Source organism: Protopterus annectens, chromosome 2.part2 (assembly GCF_019279795.1).
Source record: "Protopterus annectens isolate FY-2018-M chromosome 2.part2, PAN1.0, whole genome shotgun sequence".
NCBI lineage: Eukaryota > Metazoa > Chordata > Ceratodontiformes > Protopteridae > Protopterus > Protopterus annectens.
This window is the reverse complement of record NC_056730.1, coordinates 443,789,816-443,816,988: the sequence shown is the minus strand read 5'-3', so window position 1 is coordinate 443,816,988 and position 27,173 is coordinate 443,789,816.

Sequence of the window (27,173 nt, the reverse complement as noted above, 5' to 3'; positions counted from 1 at the left end):
TCGCGCACACTGCCAGTTTATGTTGCCACCTAATATGGACATAACAGAGATCTCAGGCCTTGTGGATTCCTACATGTGGGCTGGGGACAGTGAGGACATGTACCTTTTATGCTCTGTATTTTCCCCATCGCAAAGACAGTCCCTCTGTATGCAGGTTATTTTTGCATATCTCACATGTAGTGCAGCTACACTTCTGTGCACTGTAGTCAATTCTTTTGATTACTGTACAAGGTAATGTCCAAATAAAACACTGTGATGGATCTTCTAAGACTTTGCTATAGTGTGGTCAATGCCTTATTGTGGCATCAGATTTTTATTATATAGATGACAGCACTGTAGCACCACTGGTTCATACACTCATAGGCTAGTACTAGGCTCACTGCCCTCAGGAGCCATTTTAAGCCTAGTCAAGCCAAGCCAGTTATCCCATGTGAGAATCAAACTGTGCACTTTGTGTCTATAAAGCAAACACCTTAACCATTATGCTAAGCTCTGTCCCCTGCTAGGCTAATGAAGTGATTTTGTTTGAATGGTTTTGAACATATCTCGTAACCTGCGGACTTTGAAAATAGGTATATAGGCCCTTGAAAAATAGGTACATCCGGCCCACAATCTGGACATAATTTAGCACAACATTTGCACAGCAAATAGCTCAAAATTCTTTCTACTTTCAATAGGAATGCGTGATACTGTTCAGAAACACATTTTAAAGCAGAGACTGACAAAAACAATATAAAATATTAGTACATTATCAAAGAGATAATGTAAAATGTGTAGACTTTAATGAACTGTATTGCAAAATTCTGCAAGACTGGTTCATTTATTTTTGCTTCTGAAAAAAAATATTAGATTTGTGTCCTCTTTTTTTAAATTATGGGTTCCACTAGTATGTTAGTCATTTAGTGTGGCTTTCTATTTACTAAACAGCTTCAAAAATAACTTGTGATGAGATGAATTCAGAAAATTCTGTGAATGAGTAAATCAAACCTGATAATAAAAACATATCTCCAAAAATAGGTACACCATGACCCGGTGTAAATCAGGCTTAAAAATAAGAACATCCTTTCAAAATAAGAACAGCTGAAAAGTCTGTTTCTGAATCACACTTACAATGCAGTGCAATATCAGCTTTGCATTGCACTATGAGGCCCGTGCGTGCTCATGCACACACTTGGTAATCTACTATATAGACTGCACATGCACAGGCATGTCTGAAGCCTCCATACTACTGTGGATTTATGAATCTTGGCAAATGGATCTCACAAACGTGCACACAAACAACCACACACAACCACACACACACACACACACACACACGCACACACGCGCACGCACACACACACACACACACACACACACACACACACACACACACACACAGCACAGTAAGATATTCATTAGTGTCGGTGGATATTGTTGAAATAATTATTTTTTATTTGGCTTTCACTTTCTCACATTTCATTTGAGTGCTATAAGCCTGTATGAATTTAGCAAGACTGTTTAAGGCTGGAAGATTTTATTTCAACAGCATAACAATGTTGCCTCTCTTGATAAATGTAAAAGGTTCAGAAATGAAGGAAATGCAAATAATTTGAGTAGAAGGCTGCTTCTTGGTTCAGAGATATATATTGCTTTCTTTTCTGATTTCTATACCAGATTTTGTTAAAAAAGATAGCTGTTGGACTTCTGGTATAGTGAGTGTTTTAAATACAGCTAACTCTCCTTCCATGTGTAGGAAACTGTATATGTTAAAATATTACTAGATTTACCCTCTATATATCTACAGTCCTATACCAATGAAAGCTATTGCAGTTTGTATGCAATATAGCTCCCAAGAAGAAATCAGTCTTGTAAAGTTTCTACTGAGAGTTATAAATACCAAACAGTAACCATGTGAATGAGTAAATAATTGTCCAAATGCCTGCAGAGGTATTTCATGTAAGAGGAGACATACAAATATTCAGTCAAACAACAAGAGACTGAATCTGATAGACAATGCCTTAAACAGATATTCTGATCTTCTGTCAGCCCTTCAGAAAATGGAGGTAGATCTCCTTGGCCGCATGGGGGAATATGCTGCAACTCAGTAAGAGATATTAGTTAAGTGGATGAATCTAAAAGATTGAACCTGCTGAGAGAACATGAGGAGTTCCTCAGTTGCTGAGAGACTGGAAGGTAGAGACTGTGCTGACTTTATGAAAAAAGAAAACTATTAGGTAGTTGGACTAGGGTACTAGTTACAGATATTCTAGTAAACAGGGTGCACAACATTTAATCTGTGCGTATGACAAACTTGAGGCATCTTCATTTGGTCATTACCAAGTATCAGACCATTCAAATCAAGAAGAATCTCTTTTAAAAACAGTGACATAAATGAAAGAAATTTATGATTGGATTAATTGGGTTTTACTAGATAATCAGTATTCACTGGCAATAAGACTAAAAATAAGTAGACTTGCCAGTACTATAGTCATGTAGGACTGGGGGATTAAAGTTTAAAAGCCTTTATTCTGTCACAATGAAGATTTGTTTTCCTGGATGGAGATAAAACTTGTTTAGAAGCTGTTCCTGCTCTGTATTCAATGTAGAATTACTTTAGAGAGAGGCTGTAAGGTCAGGGTGACGCCGAGTCTGTCATCCAGTCTGAAGAGGTTGGTGCTACAACTAGGGTTTTGAAAGAAAGTAGCTAAACTTTGACGGTCTGCCCAGATTTTCAAATCAAATAGAGGAAAGAAAACATGATGGTAAGGCCTTTTTAAAGATAACCTTTCCAGAAATATCAGTGAATATGGTTAATATTGACAAGGAGACTAATTCACTGAGTTTGAGAGCACATTAAGGAAACCCGTTGTTTTTGTATGCTCCTGTGTTTAGATATGTCTGGGTGCACTGAAACAACTTCACCACTAGCTTTTCATCAGACACCTTGTGATTGGGTTATTGTTTTCTTCTATTCTTCTTCAAAGAGTTTGACATGTGAGCTAATCAAACTGAAGTTCAAAATAAGGAATAGTCTGATAAGCAGATACTTATGCATTTAGTTCTCTAAAAGGGTGAGTTCATTCAGTTTAATGTATGAAAGAGAGCTGAAATAAGTGGCAATTTATTTTTATCATCGGCTTGAAAAAATAAATGGTTAAACAGTTTTTAACTATGTAGTTTTTTTCCTTCTGTATTTCATCAAGCTTCGGTTTTGTGTGGTCACTAACTTATCACCACGCACTATGTGTTTAAATAGAACAGCTAAATATAGCGGATTCACTAACTCTACAGAGGAACAGGGCAACTGTAAAAGAGTGAGTATAGTCGATTTCATCTCCTAGAGAAAATGAATATTATAATTGAAGGTGTTCCTCTCCAAGATCAAGATATTGAGACTGTTTTAATTGATTATTGACCTGTCAAATGTTTTCTGGTGTTTGGGTAAAGTATATTTCTCATTTTAGCATTGGTTAAGGCTATGCAGGATGGGGAAGACTTGAGTTTAGTTTAGTGAATAATGGGAAGAGGATGTATACCAATGCCATGAGTCTCATAGCATTGAATTATAAGTTGTGTTTTTATAACCACCAAAGTAATGCTTTGTCTCAAGTTTGTATCAATGTTGTAAGCATGCGGTGTATCTTATTCTTGTATACAGTTTAGATCATTGCTATTGTTACTCTTGCTGGGCTTGCTTTAAATGGTGTTAGCAAAATGTTTCCTTACATTTATGGCCTGGATTATTGTAATGAAATTTTATGCAAAGTAAAATTAAATGCAGTTTAGAAGCAGAAGAGTTCACATATTATGGGAAACATGAAACATTTTCCTCTGGACTTCCTAATGAAACCTTACAGTTTAAGCAGGTGGTTCATTTAAGTGTTTTAGCATGGACTATTAATGCCCTTTCAAGGAGAGAAAAGTTAAATACAGTTCACTGTTTTATAAAGCAAACAAGGGTAAATATTGCTATCCTGCAGGAACCAGATATGTTGGCATCTGGACACTTAAACTTCTTCCCAAAACTTCTTCCCACCTTCGAATAATTATTTGTCTGAAAGCGGTATGGAAAAGAAGAGAGGGGTCTTTATGTAAGTTACAAATGGGACATCACTTGCAGTTGAGGGAAAAGTGAACAAATACCCTCATTAGATATGTACAAGTTTTAGTAAATTGCATAGGAAAGAGATTATGTATCATCTCTGTGTATATTATGCCAAAAACAATAAGAGAGCTGAGACATATGATGTGAGAACTGGTAAGTTTCAAACATGAGCTCAGAGTTTAGAACATGGTTTGTAGTACATAAGATGCCTACACAGGTACAAGAACAAATGTGTTACAAGTTCGCAGATGACTGCAAGCTGGAAGCCATTATTAACTCCTCAAGTGATTTAGAAATCCTACAGAAAGGCCTAACTGAGACCAATGACTGGTGCCAAAACCATGGCCTTAAGCTTAATGCCAAAATATGCATCTTTATCCCTTTTGGGAACAACTCAGTTCCCACTAATTACCACATTGATGGGAGCAAACTGAACACTGAAGGCATTATAAGAGATCTGGAGACACAGGTTGACAACAACCTCTCCTTTGACCATCCCATTGCCACTGTGGTCAGAAAGTCCTTCTATGTGACACATCTCATTGCCAAGGGTTTTGCATCCAAGAAGAAAGAGGTCATCATCTCTCTCTACTCTTCCCTCATTAGGCCAGTCATTGAGATGAATGCCCCATTTGGCATGTACCTCACTAGATATACACAACAGCTGGAAAGGCCACAAACGTACCTCATGAAGAGGATCCTAGGACTTAAACACGTGTCCTACATGGACAGACTCAAAAAACTCCAGCTATTCCCTGTCTCATATCGTCTACTAAGAGGCGATCTGTGTTTGACTTACAATGCCATGTCTGTCTCAGCTCTGTTAGAAATGCTACATCTAAAGAAATCCCAATCTCTCCACACCACATGCTGCAGAGACCTCAACCTCATTACCACAATCAACAGAACATGCTGGAGGGACAGGTGTTCATAACCCAGAGACTGCCCATGCTCTGGAATAGACTTCCAATACATGTCAAGCACAGCCCCCCCATTGGCCCTCTTCAAGAGAAATCTTGATGTGTGGATGGGAAATAGAAAGTTCACCCCAGGGATCACTCCAGTGTCTCTACTTGATAGAGGCACTGGGAACTAAAGTCAGGCAGCACGATGCCCGGGCACTTCTATGGGCTAGGCTTGTAAAGGCCCCAGGGCCATTGGCCTTGTACACACTTATGAAAATATGAACCTATTTTCTTGAGTAAAAATTTAATTTACCAGTCAACAGGACTCAATCCTCACCAGATTGCACTCCACGATTAAAATGAAATCATCAATGCCTGAGTCAGCCCACACAGGAGTAATAGTAGGGATGGACAGATGCTCTTGCAGCAGTGACCCAAGATGACCTCTTCCATCCATTCATGAGATATCCTCTAGTTCCTAGTCATTTGTCTTTTTAACTGTCATATAATGTTCAAAACAGATTATGAGAGAAAAATCATCTCTTTCCCACAGAGATTCTATATAATTTCCAGTTGTGGAGAGCAACATTAAATTTTGGAGATGTCCTTTGATGTGAAAGTAGCACCAACAGATGTTGATTTGCCAGGTACTCTGGATGGGTCTTCTTGAGCACTTTGGTCCTTGGTTTTTGGTTCTTGATTCAATATGAGAATTGGACATCTCATGTTTGCAATAATCAATGGATGCAAACATAGATGACAACCTCCTCTTTCAGAGTAGGTCAGAAAGTGAAGCTATGCATGCAAAATATACTATTGCTTAAAACTGTCTGAATGATGTGACACTGCATTAAAGAAACCATAGTTCTGTCAATATTAAGCAGTCTAGGAGTTGATTATATTAAGAAGTTGGAGAGAATGAACTGCTTCTACCCCAACTTCACATTACACACTCTATCCTGAATGACACCTCTTTCTGCCCTTCCATCTCCAACCTAGTCTCCTACTACATGCCCCACCATCACCTTCGTACTTCCAGAAAACACCTTCTTGACATATATAAACCCAATAAAAATATAGGAAAGTCCCTGTACAAATACTCTGTTGCACACGCTTGGAACTCACTCTCTCAAAACATAAGAAGCATTCATCAAAAACACCTGCTCTAAAAAGAACTTAATTTTTTTCTTCAGAGTACATGGTCTGCCCTTGTCTAACCCCCACTTGATCTAGCCTCTTCTCTTCTCAACTTTAACTCCTTTTCCCTGTTCTACTCTTTACTTCCCTGCACTTGCCTCATATACCTTTATACCTCCCTCTCCCCTCACTTCCATAGCATATATATTCATATATATCTTTATTTAAAAAAAGAAAACATTTTCTGATTGAATGGTTTATCTATGTGCATGTACTTCATGTGTGATATTCTCTAGACCTATCAATTGTTATTTAACCTACTCTATGTACAGATATTCTCTAACTGTTGATTTTCTTATTATGTTTCATGGTAGTTTTAATATTTTTACTGTTATTTTTATTTTTGATTTGATTTTTATTGTAAAAAATATGTAATACTTCTGGAGCTTTTCTCCTTGGATCTCCACTGAAAATGGGCCCCTGGCTCAGTTGGACTAGCCCAATTAACAAATGTCAATAAATAAATAAATAAATAAAACAATGAGTCCTTCTCCATAGGGTTTGGGAAACCCCAACTGAAAGCACTTCCTGAATACATTTTGTGTGCATGACATTTTGCAAAGGTTTTTTCCCCTTAAAAATAACATGCAGACTAGAACCCTAACCCATTCGATTATATTCTCCTCCGGAAGCTTCAAGACTAAAGTGCCCTACACTAAACATTTGACATGAAGAGATGGATCCCTTGGAGTTAATGTGGAGGTTAATGCTGTCAAGTCTTCATTTTCCATTTCCATATTTAAAGCCATTCTAAAGGCTTGCAAAGAAAGCATCTACACTGCACTATTTATTTATACAGTACAGTGGAGATAGATGGCACCTCAGAAGCCACTAATGTAGGAAGTGTTAACTGAGAAACTAACATAGTTGGAGATCAGTTCCATATTCTGTGCTTCTCCAACATCTGGATGAACACTAAATTTGGCACTTGCTCTTGCCTTTTTATGATCACCTTGTTCTATACTGCAGATGGCACTTTTTTCTACATGCTGATGTATTCTGGTGAACTGTCCTCAGCATCTTGGAAAAGATGTAGTGGACATAATTATAGGTCTTAATCCAGAAGTAGGGAAAGACTACAGGATTTGCAGTTCTTATTCTTAACCATTGTGATTAGGCATCTTAGAGACAAATAAGGTGATGCATGTGAGTGGCAAGTAACTAATCAATACCCACTGAAACAGAAAGGAATTGCAAACAGATTAGTGATCCTGTAGGATGTGAAAATATCATCCTAACATCTATTCAATAATGATCCAGCCATAGTCCAGTAGGTAGTTCCAAATACTATCCGTATGTGACTATATGCAACATAAGTAGAAGACAGGTGGTAGTTTTGTGGTCTGGACTAATCTATATATTTCTAAACTACAAATTCACAATAACTGTCTTGTCAGCAGAGAATTATGGAATTAATGGCCATATGTAGAATGGAAAGCAAGGCTACAGTTCAGAATAATAACTGTTGTAGAAGCAAGGCTATACTTTTTAACAGTGACCATCTCCCATTTCCAAGATGGCCACAGAACTGATGACTGATGGGAGTACACATTTTCCATGCTGCATATGGGATGGCTGCAGTTTGCAGATAAATACAGGGATAGGAAGAAACACTGCTTACATGTATGAACATCAGTGTGACACAATGGAACATCTGTGTGTCTGCATTAAGAAGAACAGTGCCACTCAGAGCTACAAACATAACAGAAAATGTCAACAAGACAATAGCAAATCCTGGAAAGGATTCTGAATGTATATAAAGGAAAGTGGAACAAACATTCCTGCATTTGTTGAGGAAGAGTTGAGTAAGTGAGTTAGAAAAGGAAAACAACAATAAGATATCAATACATCAAGGAAGATAAGAACACCATATTATTTTAAACTTTGCACAGGCAGACCTAGAAAACAAAACAAGACTATAATAAATAAGGTAAGAAAGCTAGTATCACAGCTTAATGGCAAAAGAACTATAGCAACATGGAGATTTAGTTTTCATAGCAAAAATATAACCATAAGTGAAATAATGATAGCAGCAGTTACTGATTCAAACATGATAGGTACTGACACTGCAAAAAAATCTCAATATCCCAGATAAATATATACATTAAAAATTCCAATTAGAGTCTTTGTTTGTAGCTTTGAATATGGTAGTACAGAACACAGTTCTACACCATTCAAAATTGCTATGAATGTCATAAATCAAGAAATGTAAGCCAGACTACGATATAGTATGCCTCACTGCTATTTAAATACGTTCATATTTACATAAAAGTAAATAATAAAATCTTAACTCTTCATCCCAAGGATGAAATATTCATCTAATGATGCTAGTGCCTAAACTGTACTCTTGGGGCAGAGAAAAACTCCTACATTATTTGTTCTTCACTGTACTCATACTATAGAGCATTTTGGGTAGCTGACAATAGATAGTTTCCAGAACAGATATTCATTATCCAGAACAGTCATTAACATTGTTTAAACTTTAGCAGACTTTGGCAGAGATATGCAGCCATGCAGCCAGCTGTCAAATGCAAAATCCATCTTTCTTCAAAAACTGATTTATACTTGTAGCCAGATATGTACTTTAACTTCACATTGCTGACTTAACTGGTGGACTGGCTACATAAATACCACAAACATAATTTTTAGTTCTTCCTGTCATGTACAACCATACATTAAAGAAATGCACAAAAAGTGTTGGCATTTTCCAAACTGCTAATAAGATTCAAGCTAGCTATTTAGTAGTTATAATAAAAGAAGGGTCATTTTAAACAAGCTAACATTATTAAAATATAATATATGGTAAACAGCTTCCAATAATCCAGCAATTTTTTCTTCAATATGTACAAAACATGATTTTTTTCTCAGAAACATGCACTAACTAGTTTTACATGTGAATGATGCCACCATAGTTTGTTACTGCAACTGATTTCCAAACTGGTTCAAGTATAGGAAAAACAAAGAAAACAGTCCCCTGGATTTACAAAGCCCTTTATAGCATGCAGGATTAGTTTAAGAGCTATTTTCAGCAATATGGTTGACATGCGATCCAGGAACGAGCTCCCGGGACGTGCACGTGAGCTTTTAGGCTAATCCTGCACGGACCGAGCTCCTGTATGCAAATTACCCTCATTTGCAGATGAGAACCATGCAAATGAGGGTAAAATGTGATCCAGGAAGCTGGCAGCCATCCATGCAGGACGAGTGCAGTGTGCAGAAATGTACTCGGTTAGTAAGTGAGTACAGTTCAGCTCCAAATAAAGGCTGCATATCATTGAGGAAGCATGCCAATGTCCAAGTAGAAGGCCATTGGCATTGCAAAATGTAAAAGAAAAAAAATAAACAACTTTTAATTTTATCTTCACCAAGCTCACCTGGTTAAGCATAGGGCAGCGACGCAAAATGGGATCGGGGGAAAAGTAATAAAATAAACCTAAAATAAGCATTCTAACTAAAATCAGTATTCTGCCATGTAAGTCAATGGCAGTCAGAAGACAACCTGGCCAGTGAGTAATGGCTGCTAAGGAGGCAGGCTCAGTGTGGGACATGTAACTATGCATTAGTAGGCAATCCTATGCAAATGAGGGAAAGGTTAATGAATCCCAGATTTTCCCAGGGTGTGAGGCAGGTCCCAAGAGTGTAAGGGTATAAATAGCTGGGTGCAAGACTAGGATATAGGTGACATCATGGGGGGGTGTCAGGCATACTTTAAGTGGATTGGAGACCTGTGGCTCGGGATTGTTCCTAGCGTAGCACAGCTAAGCTAGGGGTGTGTCTAAACCTGCCTAGCATTCTTTACAGAGTGTAAGCAGGTGTGCGCGCCATGCACCAGCTTGTACAGGAAGAAAAAGGAAGTTAAACCAGGAAAAAGCAGCTCCACGCACATTTGAGCACCCCATTTGTGAGGCGCGCACATGGGCCTAAACAGGGAGACAATGGGAAGGGAAAACAACAGTAGGAAGGTAATCAAGGAGACCTAGTTGAACTGCCAGGTGAAATGTATCAGAATCAGCTAATCATACAGGAAGCAGACCAGCCCAGCCCAGAACACCACTATAAACCAAGCAAACACCTACCCCCCTGTTTTTTCCACACTCTACACCACCGGTCTATACAAGCGGGGACATTTTAAAACCAAACTTACAAAATTAGAAGGGCTGCAGCAGGCAACATAGAACAACATGTACAAGAGGCAGAGGGTGATGAAGATGTCAATGCTGCCGAACAACCCCACAGTGAGGAGACAGAGAAGAGTGTACAAACCCAGGGTAATCTATCAGGGGCTACATGAGCTGGAGATAGTGGAGTTCTATAGGGTGGACAGAGACCTCCTATAGCAAATCGTTGAGCTGTGCAGGCCACACCTGATACACCACACTGGCTGAGGGAACCTATCCCAGTGGATACCAAGGTATGTGTAGGCTTAGGTATACTAGCCACAGGTACCTCCCAAACTACAACTGGGGATAACATGGGCATCTCACAGGCATCAGCATCCAGAGTATTCCACCAGCTCCTGGATGCCATGTTAGCACATGCCAGTGAGCACATATATTTCCTCAATACACGTAAGGTGTTAACCCGCAATATGCGTCTTTTCCACCAAATAGCTAACTACCCTGTGGTAGTGAGTGCTACAGACTGCACACACTTATGCATCAAAGCACCACCCGATGAGCAGGGTAGGGCCTACATCAACTGCATCCCCTCCATCAACTGCCAAGTCGCATGTGATGCCCAGGGCATTATACTGAATATGTGTGCTGGCTGCCCTGGAAGCTATGACGATTCACACATATGGCAACTGACGCAGCTTTACCACAGATTTGCTGATGTGGAAATCCCCTAAAGTCACCTAGTGGGGAATGCTGGGTACCCATTGGAGCCGTGGCTGATGACACCCATCAGAAATGCACACACACCTGAACAACAACGCCATAATGATGCACTCACACAAGCCAGACATATAATAGAGCATGTGTTTGGGATGCTCAGGTCACAATTCTGGTGTCTGGACACATCCGGTGGAGCCCTGCAGTATTCACCAGCTACATGTACCCAAATAGTAATGGTATGTGCTATGCTACACAATATGATTCTGCGGAAACAGCTGTAGCAGGAACAGCATGGGGCAGGGCCACACAGCCCCCCCACCACTGCCAAGGCCTGTACAGGTACAGAGTGACTTGGAGGAGGAACAACCTGAGCCTGCTCCAGTAGGCAGAAGGGGGCATGACCAGTATGCCCTGCCCTTGGTAAAGAGGCAATGCATAGCATATGCACTGACACAGTAGGGCCCCAGGGAATGACACCTCTCTCTGACTCACACAGACAGTAAAACAGATGCCAAACATGACACTACCTGTGCCTAACCATGTATAGAGTGTGTACTATGTGCATCCGACATAGGCAGCCCTCCAGCACCATCCTCAAGTCCGGCACACCCTCAAGGTAAGTCAATCAACCTACCAATTGTCAAATGGAGTAGAATGTGTTTTTACCTATAGCTATGGTATGGATGTGAACATGCAAGGGAATTGGGTGGCCAGATGTCAAGGCAGCAGAGAGCAGACACACGTAGTGGCAGCATGAGATCTGTAACACATACTGGAGTCACCATAGTAGCCAGTACTACACAGGGTGACAAAACCCACTGCAGGAAATGGCCTGAGTGACAGGGGTGTCTATAAGAGCCACACATGCCAGTCAGGAAGGATCACATACCCAGCAACAGTCTCAGCCACCAGGACAGGTGAAGACAACCGCAAACGAACATTGTATATGGCCTCCGAATGTGCCCTATGGTTAACCCTACCCCCAGCCCTACACAGACAGACCAGAGCAGGCCAGGCAGTTGGATGTAAGTTGTGAAGGCTAGGAAGTCAGACACTAATATGTAGGTAAACAAAGCTAGGATGTGTACTACACTGGTAAGCCCTCGCCAGCAGGATAGGTAAGACTACAGACAGAAATGGAGTACCTGACTTACCAGTACAGTCCTAGCAAATGTGTACAAGTGTCAGGTGTGCCTCCCCCATCCAATGTACACATAGGGTAACAGTCAGGTGTGCCCCCCCCCTCTCCTGTGTAGAACAGTAGAAACAGTTAGGTGCCCCCCCTCCGCTATGCAGAAATGTAGCAACAGTCAATGGCAAATGACCGATGGATACCCTGCAGACACAGCATGCTACCTGTTGGTGTACAACAAAAGGTCAGCGCCGCAGTACAAACAAAATGGACGTGGTCCACACATGCAACACAGATGGCCATACTGGGCATGCTCACTCACTTACAGGAATGAAGGCAATTTCAATCAACAGCATACTGAGTGGTCATGCTGGGCATGCTCACACACTTAAACACATGAAGGCCATGTCTGCAAACACCACTGGACCAGACATATCTGGAAGTTGCAGTTCTCAGTGCAAACACATGTCAGTATGCACCACTCCTGCCTTGCACACACTGAGGATAAGAATGGAGACAAATATGTAAGGACAACACACTATAATAAGCCACAGGCACGTGGGCATAGATGTGTAGAAGAGGGTGACCATGACATGGAGCCATGCGACCATGTCCCAAATGGCACACAGCCTAAGGGCCCCCAACACATGAGGTGCAGATGTAACCCACTGCGGGTACTAGCCACCAGTATCTGTCAGCATGACAGACTATGTGGTGTATGTACCAGCTATGCAACAAGACTGTACAAGAAACCAGCCATCTAGTAGCTGTATATACGCACCTGTGACATATGACCCCATGTGTGCCCACATGTGGCATGTCAACCCCTACATGAATGAGGTATGGCCCATGCACACACTGCCCTCCCCATAGCAGTAGTATGACAAGCCTGCTGAGGTCATCCAATGTGAATTACACCTTTGGGAAAGCTATTGCTCAGTAAAATGCATGGCGTGTCCCATAACTGCGTACTGCTGTAATGACAGAGTAGTTCGGTAGTAGTACTAACCCCAACTGTGTGAGTGTGTGTTTGTGTGTGTGCCTGTCTGCCTCTGACTGGGTAGAGTGAAATGGTTGTTAGGCTACTCACACTCCGTGCAATACATATATTCAACTTTGGCAAGACTGCTGATGTCATTCACCTAGAAGTACACCTCTGGGAACATGCTAGTCTTGCAATTGCCGTGGCGCATCCTGTAACTGCATACGGCTGTAGTGTGATAAATTAGTTAGGTAGGTATTTGAACCCCAGCCTTGGCAACTGTGTGTGTGTGGGTCTGTGTGTGTGTCTGACTGGATAGAGAGCAATGCTTTTTAGGCTACTCACACTCCATGTTTGTGTGTGTGTGTGTATAGGTTCATAGGTTCATAGGTTCATACTAGGCTATCTGCCCTAGGGCATTTATAAGCCTAGCCAGAGTGTGTATGGCTTTCGCCACCCATTTTAAATTAATTTTGCTATGCCCTTTTTCGAGGTTAGTATACTGCGCTTCTGTCTAACAGTGACACAGAAGTGATACCCGGGGTAAACCTATGATCTCCCATCCACTCATCAAGATTCCTCTTGAAGAGAGTCAATGAGGGACTCTGCCTAACCTGGACTGGGATTTTATTCCAGAGTGAAGGGAGCCTCTGGGTTATGAATCTGTCCCTCCAGCATGTCCTATTTATTTCAGTGCTGAGGTTTAAGTCCTCGAGCGTAGCTCGATGGGATTTGGATTTTCTGAGGTGCAGCATGTCCATTAATTCCGGGTTGGACATGGCTTTATAAGTCAGGCACAGATCGCCTCTGAGCAGGCGGTATGCCACTGAGTAGAGCTGGAGTTTCTTTAACCGGGCAGCATACGGCATCTGTTTGAGCCTTGATCCTCTTGGTGAGGTACTTTTGGGGTCTTTCCAGTTGTTGTAGGTGTCTGGTAAGGTACATCCCAAAAGGGGCATTGTACTCAATTATGGGCCTGATGAGGGATGAGTAAAGAGGCACGATGACCTCCCTGATCTAGATGTGAATCCCTTCATGATTAGGTGGGCTATATAAAATGTTTTTCTAACCACTTTGGCCACGTGGTTGTCAAATGAGAGATTGCTATCAACTTGGGTCCCCAGGTCCCTAATTACTTCTTCTGTACTTAATGGATTACCACCTATGTGGTAATTTGTGGGCACTTTGTTTTTGCCAAAGGGGATGACTATACACTTTTGGCATTTAGCTTGAGGCCATGGCTCTGGCACCAGTTGCCTGTTTCTATGAGGCCCTTTTGGAGGATGCTTGTGTCAGCTGGAGAGTCTATTATGGTGCCCAGTTTGCAGTCATCTGCGAACTTGGTCAGCCACAGTCCTTCCATGTTGGCCTGTACCTCCGAGAAATATATACCGAACAAGAGAGGTCCCAAGACTGAGCCTTGTGGGACGCCACTTGTAACTGGTTTGGAGTCTGACATGGCTCCAGCTATTCTAACCATGTGGGTTCTGTCCTTGAGCCAGTTTGCAACCCATCTAGTGACATAGGGTTTATATTTAAGCTGGTGAGCTTATCTATAATGCCCGAGTGGGGTATTGTATCGAAGGCTTTTGCGAGGTCCAGGTAGGCTGTGTGGACCACCTTCCCCTTGTCAATGGCCTTGGTGACTGTTTCAAAGAAATTGACCAGGTTTAAGAGGCAGGATCTGCCCTTAACAAAGCCGAACTGGGTAGGATCCAGTGTCTGTAGGTCCCCAATATCTTTATTTATAAGGTCCATGATGATCCTTTCCATAGCTTTGCAGACCAAGCTAGTGAGACTTATGGGGCGATAGTTTCCAGAATCCATTGAGGCACCACCTTTGTGGAGAGGGACCACTGTTGCTGTACGCCACTCTTTGGGTACATATCCTGTAGTAAGGCTGAGATTGAACAGTAGTTTTAGGTTTGGGTTTAGCTCTTCTTGGAGTTCATGTAGGACGCAGCCCGGGACACCGTCTGGTCCCATTGATGCTGTGTTTCTTGCTTTGGAGAGGGCAGCTCTTACCTGAGCATCTGAGATGTCAGGGTAGCAGCACTCTGCTGGGATAGATATTAGCCCTTTTGGTGGGGAGGGGGGGGGGAATTTGCGCTGAACCTGTCAGCTAGGATGTTGGCAATGTCTGTGGGTTCGGTGTATTTTTTGTCATTTTGGACTAATTCTGAGCATATCTGGGAATTCCCACCAAGGTTCCTAACATAACTAAAGAAAGCCTTGTGATTATCCTTAGTGTCCTGTGCAATTTTTCTCTCGAAGCTGGCCTTAGACTATTTTATGAGTGCCCATAGTTTTTTGCTAATACTGATCAGAGATGCCTCCCTTTTGGGATTTTGCTCTGTCATGTAGTAGCTTCCTCCTTCTATTGTATAGTTTGTTTATGGCTGGGGTCCACCAGACAGGACGTCTGCCTTTGAAGGATTGGGTCTTGGTTTTATTTGGGATTGCATGATCCATGCATTCCTGAAGGTGTTCATAGAATGCTTATAAAGGATTTTGTGGTCTGGGCATATCCAGAGGCCGGGGCTTTCAAGGATTCCAGCTCGGTTTTGAGGAGTGTGAAATTTGGTTTAGAGAAGTTTTGCACTGTGGTTTTCTGGGCATGGGGTGGGTCGGGATGTGAATATCCAGTGAGATTAGTTTATGGTCTGATCTTACCAGTGAGGGATACACTTCTGGTCTGGAGCATAGAGTCCCCATGTTGGTGATGATCAGGTCCAGTATGTTTTCCCTCTTGTGGAGTGGTAACAAGTTGTTCCATAGCATTTGAGTTTATAAATTCTAGGAACCTTTGGGCTAGGGTGTTGGAGCTAGAGTAATGCTCCCAGTCTATGGTTGGGTAGTTGAAGTCACCCAATATAATGGTGTTTGGAGAGACCTTCATATTTTCCAGTGTTCTCAGGAAGGCCGAGTGGGGTTCCTGGGTTTGGGAGGGTGGTCTGTAGCAGGCTATAAACTGGAAGGCAGTTTTACCCACTGTTAGTTGCACATGGATAGTCTCTGATGCTTCGTGCTGTGCCACCAACCTGGAGGTGTGGGTATCTTTGACGAATATTGATACTCCCCCTCCTTTTGTGGTTCGGTCCAAGTTTTGGGGCCGAAAAGCATGGTATGAGGTATAACCTGGTAGTGCTGGGGTGCTCCAGAGCCTTGAACCAGGTTTCTGTTACTGCACAGATATCGATGTTCTCCATGCTAAGGAGAGTTTCGACTGCGTGCATCTTGAGGTTTAGACTTCTGGTGTTGAGTAGCATTACTCTTAGTTTCTTATCCCTTGTGATACCTATGGAGGTGGGTTTGTCTTTTGAGCCATGCCTAAAAAGGCACTATGGGGTAGCAAGAGCCTTTGCCAATATCCAAAAGCCCAGGGTGACAGGTGCAAGCCGTCCCTAGCGAAGCATCGTGGCTTGTCGAGCATGTCATCCCAGGCTGACAGGCATTGGATCCCCTTTGAATGACACCAATACTTAAGCCAATTGTTGAAATTGATAATCTTGTCTTCATACTGTGGCATCATTCTTGGTGAGGGTAAGATGCTACTCAAGTTCAGGGTCATACCGGCCTGGGCTACATGCTCAGAGAGCTCCTCTATGTCTCTTTTCATGTAGTCCAGGGAGGTACGTCTCAGGTCATTCACACCAGCATGGACAATGACTGAGTCATATTTGTACTTGCCTTGGAGTGACCTGAGTGCTTGTGTTATGTGGCAGATCCTAGCACCCGATAGGCAGCTCACCGTGACCTTCTCCTTGTTCAGCCTGGTGAGCGGGACGTCAGTGTGCCTGATGATAGAGTCACCTACTAACAAGTGTATCAGGTGTATTGTTTAGCCTTAAGGGCTGTGACTGTTCGGCACACTGGCTTTGTGAGCTATGTGTTGCATGTGTTTTGTTTTGGGGTAGCGGTTGCTTGGGTGTCTGCTTTGGAGGTCTCTGCTGCTTAGGCAGATTTTTATTTAGAGCCTCCAAGTATGTTTTTGTGTGTTTATGTGTTTGGTTTGCTGTCGTGGTAGGTCTATGTGAGACTGGAATTGTAGTGAGTGTGGTTTCCTTCTCCTCCTGACTGGTTACGCCAGTACTGAGTTGAGAGAGCTTAGCCTCCAGTTTGGCTATATGGTTGCATCTCTCACATGTGTTGGAATTTGTTGGGAGGAGGAGAGGGTTGTCTGTGTACATTGGGCAGTTGTAACATTGCCTCAAGATTCCCAGGTTCACCAGCTGGACCGGAGAGGAGATTGACAACTGACCATTGGACATGCTAGAATAGTATTGGGAATTCCTTTATAATTGAAAAAAAGGGCCAATGGGGAACAAGTTACTCAAGGGGAGTTTGTGAGGGTGTAGTGCTTTTAATTTTTTTAGTGCTGACTTATATAATTGCTTTAGTGAGCAAGTGCTAGGCTTTAGCATAGGAATAGGGTGTTTATTATGAGAACTAGATCAGTTCCAAGGCTCAAGGCTGCTGATGTCACTCATCTAGAAGTACACCTCTGAGAAATTGATAGCCCAGTAATTGCCATGATGCGTCCTGTAACTGCGTACTGCTGTAGTGTGATAAATTAGTTAGTACTGCTGTAGTGTATGTGTGTGTGTGTCTGACTGGGTAGAGACCAATGCCTTTTTGGCTACTCACACTCCATACAATACAAATACACTACTTTGCCAAGGCTGCTGATGTCACTCATCTAGAAGTACACCTCTGGGAAATTGATAGCCCAGTAATTGCCATGATGCGTCCTGTAACTGCGTACTGCTGTAGTGTGATAAATTAGTTAGGTAGGTGTTCAAACCCCAGCCTTGGCAACTGTGTGTGTGGGTCTGTGTGTGTGTGACTGACTGGATAGAGAGCAATGCTTTGTAGGCTACTCACACTCCATACAATACAAATACACTACTTTGCCAAGGCTGCTGATGTCACTCATCTAGAAGTACACCTCTGGGAATATGATAGCCCACTAATCACTGTGGTGCATCCTGTACCTGTGTCCTACTATAGTGGGATACTCTAGTTAGGTAGGTGTTCAAACCCCAGCCCTGGTAACTGTGTGTGTTTGTGTGTGTGTCTGACTGGGTAGAGAGCGATGCTTTTTAGGCTACTCACATTCCACACAATACAAATACACTACTTTGCCAAGGCTGCTGATGTCACTCATCTAGAAGTACACCTCTGGGAAATTAATAGCCCAGTAATTCCCATGGTGTGTCCTGCAGCTGCGTACTGCTGTAGTGTGATAAACTAGTTAGGTAGGTGCTCAAACTCCAGCTCTGGAAATTGTGTGTGTGTTTGACTGGGTAGAGAGCAAAGCTTTTTAGGCTACTCACACTCCATGCAATACAAATACACTACTTTGCCAAAGCTGTTGATGTCACTCATCTAGAAGTACACTTCTGGGAACATGATAGTCCAGTAATCGCTGTGGCACATCCTGTAACTGTGCAGTGCTGTAGTGTGATATACTAGTTAGGTAGGTGTGCTAACCCCACTCCAGGCATTTGTGTGTGTTTGTGGGTCTGTGTGTGTCTAGGTAAAAAGCAATGCTTTTTAGGCTACTCACACTCCATTCAATACAAATACACTACTTTGCCAAGGCTGCTGATGTCACTCATCTAGAAGTACACCTCTGGTAAATTAATAGCCCAGTAATCGCCATGGTGTGTCCTGTAACTGCATACTGCTGTAGTGTGATAAACTAGTTAGGTAGGTGTTCAAACCCCAGCTCTGGCAAATGTGTGTGTGTTTGACCATGTAGAGAGCAATGCTTTTTAGGCTACTCACACTCCATACAATACAAATACACTACTTTGCCAAGTCTGCTGATGTCACTCATTTAGAAGAACACCTCTGGGAAATTGATAGTCCAGTAATTGCCGTGGCACATCCTGTAACTGTGTACTGCTGTAGTTTGATAAACTAATTAGATAGGTATTTGAACTCCAGCCCTAGCAAATGTGTGGGTCTATGTGTGTGTGCCTGACTGGGTAGAGAGCAATGCTTTTTAGGCTACTCACACTCCATACAATATAAATACACTACTTTGCCAAGGCTGCTGATGTCACTCATCTAGAAATACACATCTGGGAACATGATAGCCCAGTTATTGCTGTGGCGTGTTCTGTAACTGCGTACTGCTGTAGTGTAATACACTAGTTAAGTAGGTGTTTGAAGCCTAGCCTTAACAACTGTGTGGGCATTTGTGTGTGTGTGTGCGTGTGTGTGTGTGTGTGTGTGTGTGTGTGTGTGTGTGTGTGTGTGTGTGTGTGTGTGTGTGTGTGTGTGTGTGTGTGTGTGTGTGTGTGTGTGTGTGTGTCTGACTGGGTAGAGAACAATGCTTTTTTTAGGCTACTTGCTCTCCATACAATACAAATATACTACTTTGCCAAGGCTGCTGATGTCACTCATCTAGAAGTACACCTCTGGGAAATTGATAACCCAGTAATTGCCGTAGCATGTTCTGTAACTGTGTACTGCTGTAGTGTGATTTAAAATATTGGTAGGTAGTGTTCCATCTCCATCCATGCCAGTGTGTGTGTGTGTGTGTGTGTGTGTGTGTGTGTGTGTGTGTGTGTGTGTGTGTGTGTGTGTGTGTATGTGTAACCCATACCCTGTGTAGAGGTGGTTGTGGGCAATGTGGAGGGGTTATGTTAATTTAATTTGTGGTGGCCCTACTATATATCACAATGTCAACCATACAGGAATAACAGATGTAAATGGCTGAGAGGCTGGGGTGCAAAGCCATACCCATACATGTGACATCAAGGCCTGCCAATCACAGTTAGCAACCCCACTGTGCCTTTACATGTGACTCACAATGAACATACCATGCCTGACAACATGGCCTCTATAGACAGATGACACTGACATCAGGAAATGCTGTTAGCATGCTATTAATATGGGTGCAGGGTAAATCTGCTGACCAGTACCACTTCCTGCCACAAGTGGGCAAGACTGGCACATCTGATGATAAGTTGTGTTCACAGTATGGGCGAGACACCCCAGGTACAGTTCCACATGTCACTGTACATGTGGGAGGTGTGCACATCCTAGACACCATCGAAGTCATGGACTAGGGAACATATACATGGCAAGTAATGCACAGCATTGGCCACACACAATGGTCACCCAGGTGCCTGGAAGATGGATGCAATACCCACATGTGTGGGCAAATGCAGAAGCTACAGGCCTGTGCCACAATGCAGACCATTGTCATGTGAGCTGATGCTAAAGTATACCCATTGCCTACCCTTGCATAGCCTGCTGGCACTGTTGGCCACCACACACCCATGCAGACATGCACCCATGCATGTCTGAACTGGACTCTGTGTGTTTGTGTGTGTGTTGTATGGTGCGTATGTCCATGTGCACATACACTACTCCCCCCAGGGCACAGTGAAGCATGCCGCCTTATGTCTGATACCCCCTCATATTCACTGCCCATATGACCTCCATATCACCCATGTAGTGCATGTGTTCCCTGCACATTGATGTGTTGTGGCAATCCCACTAGTGATGGGTTGTACTCCTGGACCTGCCAAGTGTGTCAATGTGTGCATGTCCCTGTGTGAGTATGCCTGTGCTGATGCTGGCACCTGTTCATGCAGACAGGTACGTGTACGTCACTTACTGTATATCTACCGTATTCCTGTTGCAGATGTCACTCACCATCACATATATGTTCTGAGTGCTCCCCACCAGTTAACCGATGTGGCGCATCAAATAACAACATTGGACTGTGATAGCACTACATAGCTGTCGGGTGTTTGATACCCTATGCTGGTAGGTGTGTGACACAAACATGCGTTGGTTTTACCCTCCCACCCCTCCCTGACATGTATTCACCTCTGTCTGCCTCCCCCACTCCCTCTCTGGCGGATGTGGAGGCCCACACCTACATTGCTTAGGCAGAAGCATATGTATTTAACATGATGCTCATGATCAGCTGATGGCCTCTGCACGAATTGCAGGCCTTCCCTAGCCGATTGCAGGTGGAACAGGTGTGGTAACATTCCCATAGCCAATTGCATGGAAATGCACTCCACTACCTGGGAGCATCCTGGTGGTGTTGGCCCTTGTCTGTCATTGTGAGCAGGAGCTAGAACTGTCATTTGGTAAGCAGCATTTCAGATGGGTTGGGGATTTACCTCTAACAACATACACTGTGAGAAGAGGGCAACAAACAGGAGGGGGATGTGCCTGACCTGACTATGAACTGTAAGTGCTGCTATACTGCATATGGAGTAATGTTGGATTAACAGTGTTTGTCTAGAAATGCCTGTCATACATGTTGCAATACCTGCCATGTCAGTTTCATGTATATCAGGAATCCCCATCCAAAGGCTCATCTACAGATTGGGCAGTGTTGTGCCTTTGGTGTCATGTGTTAGCCACGATGCAACTATCCATGGAATGCACAGAGTACTGTGAGGGTTGCAGTCTGTTGATGGTGAAGGCCATGACAGTTGCTGACTACATATCATATCCCTCATTGGACATGTGTTGCAACAAATCCCATTACAATGGTAGATTATTGAGGATATCACAATAACATGTCTATACTGGCCCTGTGTATGTGCTGTCAGCCACACCTCTGTCAACCTTTGTACATATGTTGTGCATGAAGTGGTGCATATGTGCTGTACACCGTAAATAGTGTCAACATATCTGATAACACACCAGTGATATATCAGAGTGCTACACATTTCATGCACAGTAGGGGTTACACTTAATGCCATACCCTGGAAATCCTGTGGATGTTTGTACAGTACTGAGGTCTGTGTAGTGATGGTGAATGTCAGCAGTGTGTGTATTGTTAATATGTACTGTGGCCTGTGTACAGACTGTGGTAGATGTCATTGTTCTAGCTTCCCTTCTATCTGTTGTTACATGCTGCCCCACTGTATGGTACCATATTACCTTACATGTGTGTAGGGCCATACACACACATGTCCCATACCACAGACAGCCATCAGACCGGACTGTGTAGTAGCCCAATATATGTAGAATCATGCTGTGAGTGGCACATATGTGGATGGTGTAGGACAGATAGTCCATATACTGCACTATTATGCTGGCATACCATATGTGGCTGTGACTGTGTTCACACACTGGTTGTGGTTATGCACTGTCACACAGGTGTATCCTACCCTGTGCTGTGCTATGCCTGTCGAGCCTGCTATATATGCAGGTACTGTACCATGATAACCTTAGGATATCTGTCAATAGCCAATGGCACACATGTTATGAGCAGATGTCACCTTCCACACACACCGTGTCTGTGACAACAATCCCAATGACAGTAGCAAATGTATATACCAGCTATACATACCAGACATCCCCCTGCACTGCTACATTAGGAATATAGGGGCTGGGATAGGGCTACACTCCATGTCTAGGACATATGGTGGGACGATATGGACATGTACGTATCCAGATAGCCATACAGATATATATATATATATATATATATATATATATATATATATATATATATATATATATATATCAATATAAAAACTTCTTCAACTATTGTATAGTGGATGAAATAAAACTCGCAGACATTAAAAAGTTCATTAAGCTTTCACTCTTATTAGATGAAAGAGCTTCCTCAGAATAAGTAATATAACAACAATTACAGTATATATACTGAATTTATCACATGTGGGTACATTAACCAATGAAAGTGATCAAAACATATGTACAGTAACCATGGATTCAATAATGAGACATTCAAATAGAACCAATGGAATTCCAAGAAGTGTGTAAGTAGCATGAATATGCATATGTATACAAACAAGAATATTAATATTAATATATAAAACAAAAGTAAAGCAGTACTAAGAGTTCCATTTTAGAACACATTTTATGTTAACACAATCATTTAACCCTGGAAATACTTCAGAATTAAGCAATAACTGCCATTTAAGTTCCCTGACTTCTAAAAATAACTCCCAGTCACCAAAAAAACATTCTATTTGTTCAAGAACAATAAAATGAAACTTCTTGAAAGAATTGCAGGAAATGCTATGTCTCGCTGGGGCATTATTCATATTCTTAGTTCTAATTGCCCCTAAATGTTCTTTAATTCTGTCCAAGAGTCTTCTAACAGTTTTTCCAACATAAAATGCTGAGCAAGGCTCACAGATCCCTGCATAAACAACAGCTGTGGAGTGACAGAAGAAATGTTTAGAAAATCTGATAGAATAGTTGCAATGGGGGAAAGTGTATTCTAACCCTGTTAAAATATATGGACAAACCACACACTTATTGCATGAATGCATACCTATTGGTAAATTAGATATAGGTGTAGTATTAATCAAATATTGAGAATCTCTGTTTTCTAGGTTCATTCTAATAGTCCTAGTTCTTTTAAAAGAAAAAGAAGGAGTGGAGCTAATAGCTTTAGTCATATTATGAGATACTTTTAATAAATCCCAATTGTTGGAAATAATATTCCTGATGTGTTCCATATCTCTAGAGATTGGCTATGGAAAACTAAGAGATCTATTAATGTTATTCTGTTCAACATGTTTGGGTTTAAATCCATAGAGTAAAATAGGTAAATGTGTAGTGTACCTTTCAGATACATCTTCAGAATAAATATTGTTAATAAGACCCTCAGGATAATTTCTTTTTAAAAACATCTTCTTCAGTAGCAAAGCATTAACATAAAAATCATGGTCTAGACTAATGAGTTTAGAAATACGTATAAATTGACTTCTGACTAAGTTCTTTTTCATGAAGAATTGATGAGAGCTAGAAAAATCAAGTAAATTGTTCTAATAGGTATCTTTCCTGTAAATGGTGGAACAAACAGTATTAGAAGGCAGAATACTTAATCTAGTATCTAGAAAAGCAATAGAAGAGCCACAGTCAGAAACAATGAGATTCAAAAAAAACAATACTTTTTTATGTCAGAAATAAATGTGTCCAAAGAGATATTATCACCCTTCCATGCAAAAAAAATATCGTCAATAAACCTTTTGTAAATATGTATGTAATGAAAGTTGTCCAAAGTGTGTAAGTTTTCCATTTCCCAAGTGCTTAGTACAATATTGGCAAAGGCAGGTGCTAGTTTTGAACCCATAGCTATGCCTTTGATTTGTTTGTAAATCTTTCCGTTGAAAAAAAAGAAATTATTATTTAAAACTATTTTAACTAATGTGTATAGTGTATTAATTTTAGTAGAGGAAAAGGAAGTGTATTTGGTGAGAAATAATTTAAATAGTTGTAAACCTTTGTGTGGTATGTTAGTGTAAAGCCCTTCAACATCAAGGGTGACTAATATACAATCAGACAAACTGTCCTTCTTTTGGAAAATGTCATTCAAAAATGCCCAGGAATCTCTCAAGTAGTTATGAGTCTTCTGCACTAAAGGGTTAAGAATACTATCTAAATAATCAGCAATCTTCTCTGTTTTGGTTTTTCTGTTCGAAATAATATGTCTGTTGTACTTTTATGTATTTTTGGAATGCCAAATAATCTACCTAAATTAGGAGAGGGTACTGACATAAATAAAAATTCTTCAAAAGAGATAGCATTAGTTAATTGTAAACTTTTTAACATATTATCTACTTTCAAAAAGTGTTTATCAACAATATGTACATCAACCTGATTGAAAAAATCATTGTTGTGTAAAGTGTTTTCAATATTCTGTATATATGAGGTTTGTTCCATTAAAACAAGCCCTGTCCCCTTATCCACATGCATGATGCGTAGTGATTTATCATTTGTTAGTTCTGTTAAAGCTTTCCTTTCTGCATAAGAAAGATTAAACCATTTGTTATTTTATCAGACTGGCATAGTCTTCTCAAATCTCTTTCACAAACTTTAGAGAAAGCTTGTATGGAGTTATTCAATGCTGGGTTATACAGACTTTTAGGTTTAAAGGTGGTAATGTGTTCTGAGCTATCGTAATCAGTTTCTGTGTCTGATAAATCAGAATCTATGCTACTATCAGAGCTAGTATTAATAGCAGTGTCATTACTTAGTAATAAATCATCACTATTAACATTTTGTGAATTTGAATGAATAAAACACAAATTAAGTTTCCTAGCATACAGTTTTAGGTCTAGAATCAGATCTGGCAAAGAGGCTCTTTGCACAGGGATGAAGTTAAACCCTTTTAATAAAAGCTGTAAATGTGAATCAGGAATTTGTCTATTAGTAAGATTGTAAATAGCAGTATCCATATTTTGTATAGATGTTTCTAAATATGCTTCTAAATTGGCATCTGACAATTCAGAGAATTCCCCATAGGGAAGTACAGCCGATGTGCAGACATCTGAAGGGGCGGAGATTAAGTCCTTGACAGGCTCCTTGTAATGATTCTCGAAGCAGTGGTGGAAAACCTTAGTGGTCTCTTGCTGGTATGAATATTCCTGGCTCTTCCTCTCCCTTTCCCTTGAAATATACTTTTTTGGTCTTGTAATGTCAGTGGATTTGTATTGTTTTCTGAAATGTGGTGGTCGTTTGCTGGAGGTAAAAAATTGGTAGAACAACTAGAAGTAGGATGGGGAGACTGGATAAGTGGTTGGTTAGGTTGTTGAGTAGGGCTACATGTTTGCTGCTGTTGCCGTGAAATTGATTGAATAAATGTATTCGTAGAGCTCGAAGATGTGTGAGCTGTACGAGGAGTAAAATGATAATTTCCGAATCTTGGTGCAGAAAGCCTATTGTTAGAGCATACAGCATTAGCATATGAGCTTGTGTTGTTTAGAAAATTCCTGCTTCTATTTTGATTGCTACTTCCTTTTTGGTATTGGTAATCATGGTGATTAGTGCTGCACACTAACTAATAATTACTATTATTAATAATAATTATTAATTATTATTAATTGCGTACTAATTAGTACTCTACTAAAATTAATACACTATACGCATTAGTTAAAATAGTTTTAAATAATAATTTCTTTTTTTTCAACGGAAAGATTTACAAACAAATCAAAGGCATAGCTATGGGTTCAAAACTAGCACCTGCCTTTGCCAATATTGTACTAAGCACTTGGGAAATGGAAAACTTACACACTTTGGACAACTTTCATTACATACATATTTACAAAAGGTTTATTGACAATATTTTTTTTGCATGGAAGGGTGATAATATCTCTTTGGACACATTTATTTCTGACATGAAAAAAAGTATTGGTTTTTTGAATCTCATTGTTTCTGACTGTGGCTCTTCTATTGCTTTTCTAGATACTAGATTAAGTATTCTGCCTTCTAATACTGTTTGTTCCACTATTTACAGGAAAGATACCTATAAGAACAATTTACTTGATTTTTCTAGCTCTCATCCATTCTTCATGAAAAAGAACTTAGTCAGAAGTCAATTTATACGTATTTCTAAACTCATTAGTCTACACCATAATTTTTATGTTAATGCTTTGCTACTGAAGAAGATGTTTTTAAAAAGAAATTATCCTGAGGGTCTTATTAACAATATTTATTCTGAAGTTGTATTCGAAAGGTACACTACACATTTACTTATTTTACTCTATGGATTTAAACCCAAACATGTTGAACAGAATAACATTAATAGATCTCTCAGTTTTCCATTGCCAGTCTCCAGAGATATGGAACACATCAGGAATATTATTTCCAACAATTGGGATTTATTAAAAGTATCTCATAATATGACTAAAGCTATTGGCTCCATTCCTTCTTTTTCTTTTAAAAGAACTAGGACTATTAGAATGAACCTAGAAAACAGAGATTCTCAATATTTGATTAATACTACACCTATATCTAATTTACCAATAGGTATGCATTCATGCAATAAGTGTGTGGTTTGTCCCTATATTTTAACAGGGTTAGAATACACTTTCCCCATTTCAACTATTCTATCAGATTTTCTAAACATTTCTTCTGTCACTCCACAGCTGTTGTTTATGCAGGGATTTGTGAGTCTTGCTCAGCATTTTATGTTGGAAAAACTGTTAGAAGACTCTCGGACAGAATTAAAGAACATTTAGGGGCAATTAGAACTATGAATATGAATAATGCCCTAGCAAAACATAGCATTTCC